A 12,500-nucleotide genomic window follows, 5' to 3' on the forward strand; every position below is an offset into this window, starting at 1 on the left:
ATATGACTTGATATTCAATCCAGCAAAGTGTGCAATTATGATATTTGATCAAACAGATGATAAGGTGAAAGATGTAAAGATAATCATGTTTTGAAGAAATAGTGACAAAGTTTCAGATGGAAAAACACTTAGGCAAGAGTCTTCTAATAATATTATTGATATAGAATCTGTAAATAGGGACATTAAGATCAAAATATTTTTTTATGATAGATAATTTCCAATAGACGGTCCTTTGTAGAACATACAGGATATTAATGTTAAATATCAGAAGCGTGCATTTCCACTTATGGACATCATTAAAGAGAGATTTATTACCTTTCTTATGGCTGGCTTAAAAAAAAAAGAAGAAAGAAAAAAGAATTCACAAGAAGCTTTGATGTGAAATAGAAAGACAAATTGATTGGTAATAAAAGAGACATAGAAACAGATTTAATAGAAGCAAACCAAAATAACAGACTGACAGACTGACGTAATCAGGGAACTACTTAACATGGCGGAACAAAAAATGATGTAACTGCAGAAGAAACTCAGTGTGTTCGTCATTACTTGCGTATGATATAATAATGAAGTAATGACGTAATGTAATGAAGTAATGAAGTAATGAAGTAATTTATATATATATAAGTGATATGTAATAAGTAATTTATATATATAAATATATATATATATATATGTACATATATATATATATATATATATATATATATATATATATATATATATATATATATATGTATATATATATATATATATATATATATATATATATATATATATATATATATATATATATATATATATATATATAATGAAATTTATGTCCTTTGTAGGTAGATTATTTGTACATTCAATTTAATTGCCATCCTTGGTATCATCCTTATCATTATCATCATTATCATTAACATTATTTCCGTGAACATTAGTTATTTTATTGTTATCATTATCATTGTTATTCTAATTATTACTTATCATTATTAAAAATATTCTTATTTTATTAGGATTATTTTCAATATCATCAATACTGTCACTATTATCATTATCATTGCCATTATTACCATTATCATCATCATCACCATCATCATTATTATTGCTATAATCATTATTGCTGTTACCATCAATTCTATTACCCTTATCATTCTCAACATCATCATGCTTATTATTGCTATAATTATCATTATTACTATTAACACCTTTGTAATCATCATCATCAGCCAATGAAATTGCTCTACGCGACTAACTTTGCAATTATGCATGGAGATGAATCTGCAATTAAGAAGATCCTCAACCAATTGTCCTGATTCAAGAATAAGTATAATTTCAACGAATGGGATGAAGGAACATGTGTCAACGTGAAGGATGAGCTTGTTGCAAAGTGGCTTTTAACTCGTTTGTTCTTTCGATTCTGAGAGTCTGTGGATTGTGTGTGTGTGAGAGAAAGGAGGGGGGTGGGGAGGGAAGGAGAAAGAACGAGAGAGAGGGAGGGAGGGAGGGAGGGAGGGAGAGAGAGAGAGAGAGAGAGAGAGAGAGAGAGAGAGAGAGAGAGAGAGAGAGAGAGAGAGAGAGGGGATGGGGAGGAGGAGAGACAGAGAAACAGAGACAAAGAAAGTGAGAAAGAAAGAACGAAAGAGAAAGAGAGAGAGAGAGAGAGAGAGAGAGAGAGAGAGAGAGAGAGAGAGAGGGAGGGAGGGAGGGAGAGAAAGAGAGAGAGAGAGAGTGGGGGGGAGGAGAGACAGAGAAAGCAAGAGTGAAAGAGAGAACAAAATAGAGAGAGAGAGAGAAAGTGAAAATGAAATAGAAAGAGAGACAAAGAAATCCCACGAGCACCAAACAAATAAGTCAGCAACAGAAACACACCAATAAAATAACATATACTTTTGTAACATTGAAATAACCATTTTTATTCATATATTATGTCTGCTATAATTGTTATTATGTCCATCGAATATAATTCGCACATGCACGCTTTTGCTGTTGTATTCTATATAATACACTCATCAATATGCTCAGTATCTTTCATGTCATTCTAGTTGTTGCATATATATTCTACAACATACACATATATACATACATATGAGTACGCTCGTTGCTTCACCTATCTGTTTACCCATCTCTTACTGTCACTATTGTTTTGTCTTTCCCTTTGCAAGAGCTATGTATTGATGCAACACTTCCCTCATCACATCCCAAATGTCACATGTCCCCAGAAAACACCTTGATTCACACATCTCCTGAGACAAGTCACACCTTGTGGTAGAGAGTCTCCTCTCGGGGAGCAGAGGAGCAACACCTCAGCCCTCATTCCAACGTCCTACTGTTCAAGCTTAAGCAATAAACCAAGAAAGTTGTTCTTCAGGCCCTACTTCTTCACCGTCAAGTCGTTCTTCACCGTCAAGTCAAGTCGTTCTTCACCGTCACCGTCAAGCAGTTCGTTTCCTCTTAAGTAAGTCGTTCTCACGTCAGTTCAAGTCGAACTTACGTTAATTCGTTCTTAGTCACGTCAGTCGTTTTAGTAGTCAAGTCGTATTACAGTCAAGTCGTTCTTCACCGTCAAGTCAAGTCGTTCTTCACCGCCAAGTCAAGTCGTTCTTCACCGCCAAGTCAAGTCGTTCTTCACCGTCAAGTCAAGTCGTTCTTCACCGCCAAGTCAAGTCGTTCTTCACCGCCAAGTCAAGTCGTTCTTCACCGTCAAGTCGTTCTTCACCGCCAAGTCAAGTCGTTCTTCACCGCCAAGTCAAGTCGTTCTTCACCGTCAAGTCAAGTCGTTCTTCACCGCCAAGTCAAGTCGTTCTTCACCGCCAAGTCAAGTCGTTCTTCACCGTCAAGTCATTCTTCACCGTCAAGTCAAGTCGTTCTTCACCGCCAAGTCAAGTCGTTCTTCACCGCCAAGTCAAGTCGTTCTTCACCGTCAAGTCAAGTCGTTCTTCACCGCCAAGTCAAGTCGTTCTTCACCGTCAAGTCAAGTCGTTCTTCACCGTCAAGTCAAGTCGTTCTTCACCGCCAAGTCAAGTCGTTCTTCACCGTCAAGTCAAGTCGTTCTTCACCGTCAAGTCAAGTCGTTCTTCACCGTCAAGTCAAGTCGTTCTTCACCGTCAAGTCAAGTCGTTCTTCACCGTCAAGTCAAGTCGTTCTTCACCGTCAAGTCAAGTCGTTCTTCACCGTCAAGTCAAGTCGTTCTTCACCGTCAAGTCAAGTCGTTCTTCACCGTCAAGTCAAGTCGTTCTTCACCGTCAATTCATATAACAGTGACGCTGAAAATCACTGCCTTTTCTTCGCCTTGACTGATACTATTTTCATAATCTCGCTCAGTGAAAATCGATCAACTATCTCTGCAATGTGGCACTTATCTCCCTGTGGCGTCTTTCCGCGATCATATGACTCTTCAACTTGAGTGATGTGTTGATCACGATTTGTTTGTCATGTTTTCCTTCGATGTATAGTTTGTTTCTCCATTCTTTTGAATGTTTATTCATTTGTTTGTCTCTTTGTCTGTGTGTCTATCTTTCAATTAGTAAATCAATATTTGTGTGAGAGAGAGAATAAGATAAAGAGAGAGAGAGAAAGAGATAGATAGGAGAGATTTGAGAGAGGAGGAGAAGAGAGAGAGGAGAGAGAGTCATTAACATCACTAACATTATTAACATCAATAACATCAATAACATCAATAACATCAATAACATCAATAACATCAATAACATCAATAACATCAATAACATCAATAACATCAATAACATCAATAACATCAATAACATCAATAACATCAATAACATTACCAACATCAGTAACATCATTAACATCACTAACATTATTAACATCAATAACATCAATAACATCAATAACATCAATAACATCAATAACATCAATAACATCAATAACATCAATAACATTACCAACATCAGTAACATCATTAACATCACTAACATTATTAACATCAATAACATCAATAACATCAATAACATCAATAACATCAATAACATCAATAACATCAATAACATCAATAACATCAATAACATCAATAACATCAATAACATCAATAACATCAATAACATCAATAACATCCCAACAACAACATCAGTAACATCAGTAAAATCAATATCACCAACATCATTAACATCACTAACATTATTAACATCAATAACATTACCAACATCAGTAACATCATTAACAGCACTAACATTATTAACATCAATAACATTACCAACATCAGTAACATCATTAACATCACTAACATTATTAACATCAATAACATCAATAACATCAATAACATCAATAACATCAATAACATCAATAACATCAATAACATCAATAACATCAATAACATCAATAACATCAATAACATCAATAACATCAATAACATTACCAACATCAGTAACATCATTAACATCACTAACATTATTAACATCAATAACATTACCAACATCAGTAACATCATTAACATCACTAACATTATTAACATCAATAACATCAATAACATCAATAACATCAATAACATCAATAACATCAATAACATTACCAACATCAGTAACATCATTAACATCACTAACATTATTAACATCAATAACATCAATAACATCAATAACATCAATAACATCAATAACATCAATAACATCAATAACATCAATAACATCAATAACATCAATAACATCAATAACATCAATAACATCAATAACATCAATAACATCAATAACATCAATAACATCAATAACATCAATAACATCAATAACATCAATAACATTACCAACATCAGTAACATCATTAACATCACTAACATTATTAACATCAATAACATCAATAACATCAATAACATCAATAACATCAATAACATCAATAACATCAATAACATCAATAACATCAATAACATCAATAACATCAATAACATCAATAACATCAATAACATCAATAACATTACCAACATCAGTAACATCATTAACATCACTAACATTATTAACATCAATAACATCAATAACATCAATAACATTACCAACATCAGTAACATCATTAACATCACTAACATTATTAACATCAATAACATCAATAACATCAATAACATCAATAACATCAATAACATCAATAACATCAATAACATCAATAACATCAATAACATCAATAACATCAATAACATCAATAACATCAATAACATTACCAACATCAGTAACATCATTAACATCACTAACATTATTAACATCAATAACATTACCAACATCAGTAACATCATTAACATCACTAACATTATTAACATCAATAACATCAATAACATCAATAACATCAATAACATCAATAACATTACCAACATCAGTAACATCATTAACATCACTAACATTATTAACATCAATAACATCAATAACATCAATAACATCAATAACATCAATAACATCAATAACATCAATAACATCAATAACATCAATAACATCAATAACATCAATAACATCAATAACATCAATAACATCAATAACATCAATAACATCAATAACATCAATAACATCAATAACATTACCAACATCAGTAACATCATTAACATCACTAACATTATTAACATCAATAACATTACCAACATCAGTAACATCATTAACATCACTAACATTATTAACATCAATAACATTACCAACATCAGTAACATCAGTAAAATCAATATCACCAACATCATTAACATCACTAACATTATTAACATCAATAACATCAATAACATCAATAACATTACCAACATCAGTAACATCATTAACATCACTAACATTATTAACATCAATAACATCAATAACATTACCAACATCAGTAACATCATTAACATCACTAACATTATTAACATCAATAACATTACCAACATCAGTAACATCATTAACATCACTAACATTATTAACATCAATAACATCAATAACATCAATAACATCAATAACATCAATAACATCAATAACATCAATAACATCAATAACATCAATAACATTACCAACATCAGTAACATCATTAACATCACTAACATTATTAACATCAATAACATCAATAACATCAATAACATCAATAACATCAATAACATCAATAACATCAATAACATCAATAACATCAATAACATCAATAACATCAATAACATCAATAACATCAATAACATCAATAACATCAATAACATCAATAACATTACCAACATCAATAACATCAATAACATCAATAACATCAATAACATCAATAACATCAATAACATCAATAACATCAATAACATCAATAACATCAATAACATCAATAACATCAATAACATCAATAACATCAATAACATCAATAACATCAATAACATCAATAACATCAATAACATCAATAACATCAATAACATCAATAACATCAATAACATCAATAACATCAATAACATCAATAACATCAATAACATCAATAACATCAATAACATCAATAACATCAATAACATCAATAACATCAATAACATCAATAACATCAATAACATCAATAACATCAATAACATCAATAACATCAATAACATCAATAACATCAATAACATCAATAACATCAATAACATCAATAACATCAATAACATCAATAACATCAATAACATCAATAACATCAATAACATCAATAACATCAATAACATCAATAACATCAATAACATCAATAACATCAATAACATCAATAACATCAATAACATCAATAACATCAATAACATCAATAACATCAATAACATCAATAACATCAATAACATCAATAACATCAATAACATCAATAACATCAATAACATCAATAACATCAATAACATCAATAACATCAATAACATCAATAACATCAATAACATCAATAACATCAATAACATCAATAACATCAATAACATCAATAACATCAATAACATCAATAACATCAATAACATCAATAACATCAATAACATCAATAACATCAATAACATCCCAACAACAACATCAGTAACATCATTAACATCAATAACATCAATAACATCAATAACATCAATAACATCAATAACATCAATAACATCAATAACATCAATAACATCAATAACATCAATAACATCAATAACATCAATAACATCAATAACATCAATAACATCAATAACATCAATAACATCAATAACATCAATAACATCAATAACATCAATAACATCAATAACATCAATAACATCAATAACATCAATAACATCAATAACATCAATAACATCAATAACATCAATAACATCAATAACATCAATAACATCAATAACATCAATAACATCAATAACATCAATAACATCAATAACATCAATAACATCAATAACATCAATAACATCAATAACATCAATAACATCAATAACATCAATAACATCAATAACATCAATAACATCAATAACATCAATAACATCAATAACATCAATAACATCAATAACATCAATAACATCAATAACATCAATAACATCAATAACATCAATAACATCAATAACATCAATAACATCAATAACATCAATAACATCAATAACATCAATAACATCAATAACATCAATAACATCAATAACATCAATAACATTACCAACATCAGTAACATCATTAACATCACTAACATTATTAACATCAATAACATCAATAACATCAATAACATCAATAACATCAATAACATCAATAACATCAATAACATCAATAACATCAATAACATCAATAACATCAATAACATCAATAACATCAATAACATCAATAACATCAATAACATCAATAACATCAATAACATCAATAACATCAATAACATCAATAACATCAATAACATCAATAACATCAATAACATCAATAACATCAATAACATCAATAACATCAATAACATCAATAACATCAATAACATCAATAACATCAATAACATCAATAACATCAATAACATCAATAACATCAATAACATCAATAACATCATTAACATCACTAACATTATTAACATCAATAACATCAATAACATCAATAACATCAATAACATCAATAACATCAATAACATCAATAACATCAATAACATCAATAACATCAATAACATCAATAACATCAATAACATCAATAACATCAATAACATCAATAACATCAATAACATCAATAACATCAATAACATCAATAACATCAATAACATCAATAACATCAATAACATCAATAACATCAATAACATCAATAACATCAATAACATCAATAACATCAATAACATCAATAACATCAATAACATCAATAACATCAATAACATCAATAACATCAATAACATCAATAACATCAATAACATCAATAACATCAATAACATCAATAACATCAATAACATCAATAACATCAATAACATCAATAACATCAATAACATCAATAACATCAATAACATCAATAACATCAATAACATCAATAACATCAATAACATCAATAACATCAATAACATCAATAACATCAATAACATCAATAACATCAATAACATCAATAACATCAATAACATCAATAACATCAATAACATCAATAACATCAATAACATCAATAACATCAATAACATCAATAACATCAATAACATCAATAACATCAATAACATCAATAACATCAATAACATCAATAACATCAATAACATCAATAACATCAATAACATCAATAACATCAATAACATCAATAACATCAATAACATCAATAACATCCCAACAACAACATCAGTAACATCATTAACATCAATAACATCAATAACATCAATAACATCAATAACATCAATAACATCAATAACATCAATAACATCAATAACATCAATAACATCAATAACATCAATAACATCAATAACATCAATAACATCAATAACATCAATAACATCAATAACATCAATAACATCAATAACATCAATAACATCAATAACATCAATAACATCAATAACATCAATAACATCAATAACATCAATAACATCAATAACATCAATAACATCAATAACATCAATAACATCAATAACATCAATAACATCAATAACATCAATAACATCAATAACATCAATAACATCAATAACATCAATAACATCAATAACATCAATAACATCAATAACATCAATAACATCAATAACATCAATAACATCAATAACATCAATAACATCAATAACATCAATAACATCAATAACATCAATAACATCAATAACATCAATAACATCAATAACATCAATAACATCAATAACATCAATAACATCAATAACATCAATAACATCAATAACATCAATAACATCAATAACATCAATAACATCAATAACATCAATAACATCAATAACATCAATAACATCAATAACATCAATAACATCAATAACATCAATAACATCAATAACATCAATAACATCAATAACATCAATAACATCAATAACATCAATAACATCAATAACATCAATAACATCAATAACATCAATAACATCAATAACATCAATAACATCAATAACATCAATAACATCAATAACATCAATAACATCAATAACATCAATAACATCAATAACATCAATAACATCAATAACATCAATAACATCAATAACATCAATAACATCAATAACATCAATAACATCAATAACATCAATAACATCAATAACATCAATAACATCAATAACATCAATAACATCAATAACATCAATAACATCAATAACATCAATAACATCAATAACATCAATAACATCAATAACATCAATAACATCAATAACATCAATAACATCAATAACATCAATAACATCAATAACATCAATAACATCAATAACATCAATAACATCAATAACATCAATAACATCAATAACATCAATAACATCAATAACATCAATAACATCAATAACATCAATAACATCAATAACATCAATAACATCAATAACATCAATAACATCAATAACATCAATAACATCAATAACATCAATAACATCAATAACATCAATAACATCAATAACATCAATAACATCAATAACATCAATAACATCAATAACATCAATAACATCAATAACATCAATAACATTACCAACATCAGTAACATCATTAACATCACTAACATTATTAACATCAATAACATCAATAACATCAATAACATCAATAACATCAATAACATCAATAACATCAATAACATCAATAACATCAATAACATCAATAACATCAATAACATCAATAACATCCCAACAACAACATCAGTAACATCATTAACATCAATAACATCAATAACATCAATAACATCAATAACATCAATAACATCAATAACATCAATAACATCAATAACATCAATAACATCAATAACATCAATAACATCAATAACATCAATAACATCAATAACATCAATAACATCAATAACATCAATAACATCAATAACATCAATAACATCAATAACATCAATAACATCAATAACATCAATAACATCAATAACATCAATAACATCAATAACATCAATAACATTACCAACATCAGTAACATCATTAACATCACTAACATTATTAACATCAATAACATCAATAACATCAATAACATCAATAACATCAATAACATCAATAACATCAATAACATCAATAACATCAATAACATCAATAACATCAATAACATCAATAACATCAATAACATCAATAACATCAATAACATCAATAACATCAATAACATCAATAACATCAATAACATCAATAACATCAATAACATCAATAACATCAATAACATCAATAACATCAATAACATCAATAACATCAATAACATCAATAACATCAATAACATCAATAACATCAATAACATCAATAACATCAATAACATCATTAACATCACTAACATTATTAACATCAATAACATCAATAACATCAATAACATCAATAACATCAATAACATCAATAACATCAATAACATCAATAACATCAATAACATCAATAACATCAATAACATCAATAACATCAATAACATCAATAACATCAATAACATCAATAACATCAATAACATCAATAACATCAATAACATCAATAACATCAATAACATCAATAACATCAATAACATCAATAACATCAATAACATCAATAACATCAATAACATCAATAACATCAATAACATCAATAACATCAATAACATCAATAACATCAATAACATCAATAACATCAATAACATCAATAACATCAATAACATCAATAACATCAATAACATCAATAACATCAATAACATCAATAACATCAATAACATCAATAACATCAATAACATCAATAACATCAATAACATCAATAACATCAATAACATCAATAACATCAATAACATCAATAACATCAATAACATCAATAACATCAATAACATCAATAACATCAATAACATCAATAACATCAATAACATCAATAACATCAATAACATCAATAACATCAATAACATCAATAACATCAATAACATCAATAACATCAATAACATCAATAACATCAATAACATCAATAACATCAATAACATCAATAACATCAATAACATCAATAACATCAATAACATCAATAACATCAATAACATCAATAACATCAATAACATCAATAACATCAATAACATCAATAACATCAATAACATCAATAACATCAATAACATCAATAACATCAATAACATCAATAACATCAATAACATCAATAACATCAATAACATCAATAACATCAATAACATCAATAACATCAATAACATCAATAACATCAATAACATCAATAACATCAATAACATCAATAACATCAATAACATCAATAACATCAATAACATCAATAACATCAATAACATTACCAACATCAGTAACATCATTAACATCACTAACATTATTAACATCAATAACATCAATAACATCAATAACATCAATAACATCAATAACATCAATAACATCAATAACATCAATAACATCAATAACATCAATAACATCAATAACATCAATAACATCAATAACATCAATAACATCAATAACATCAATAACATCAATAACATTACCAACATCAGTAACATCATTAACATCACTAACATTATTAACATCAATAACATTACCAACATCAGTAACATCATTAACATCACTAACATTATTAACATCAATAACATCAATAACATCAATAACATCAATAACATCAATAACATCAATAACATCAATAACATCAATAACATCAATAACATCAATAACATTACCAACATCAGTAACATCATTAACATCACTAACATTATTAACATCAATAACATCAATAACATCAATAACATCAATAACATCAATAACATCAATAACATCAATAACATCAATAACATCAATAACATCAATAACATCAATAACATCAATAACATCAATAACATCAATAACATCAATAACATCAATAACATCAATAACATCAATAACATCAATAACATCAATAACATCAATAACATCAATAACATCAATAACATCAATAACATCAATAACATCAATAACATCAATAACATCAATAACATCAATAACATCAATAACATCAATAACATCAATAACATCAATAACATCAATAACATCAATAACATCAATAACATCAATAACATCAATAACATCAATAACATCAATAACATCAATAACATCAATAACATCAATAACATCAATAACATCAATAAC

The sequence above is a fragment of the Penaeus japonicus genome, unplaced genomic scaffold (assembly GCF_977035675.1).
Source record: "Penaeus japonicus unplaced genomic scaffold, GWHDUDI00000001_assembly GWHDUDI00000040, whole genome shotgun sequence".
In the NCBI taxonomy this organism is placed as follows: domain Eukaryota; kingdom Metazoa; phylum Arthropoda; class Malacostraca; order Decapoda; family Penaeidae; genus Penaeus; species Penaeus japonicus.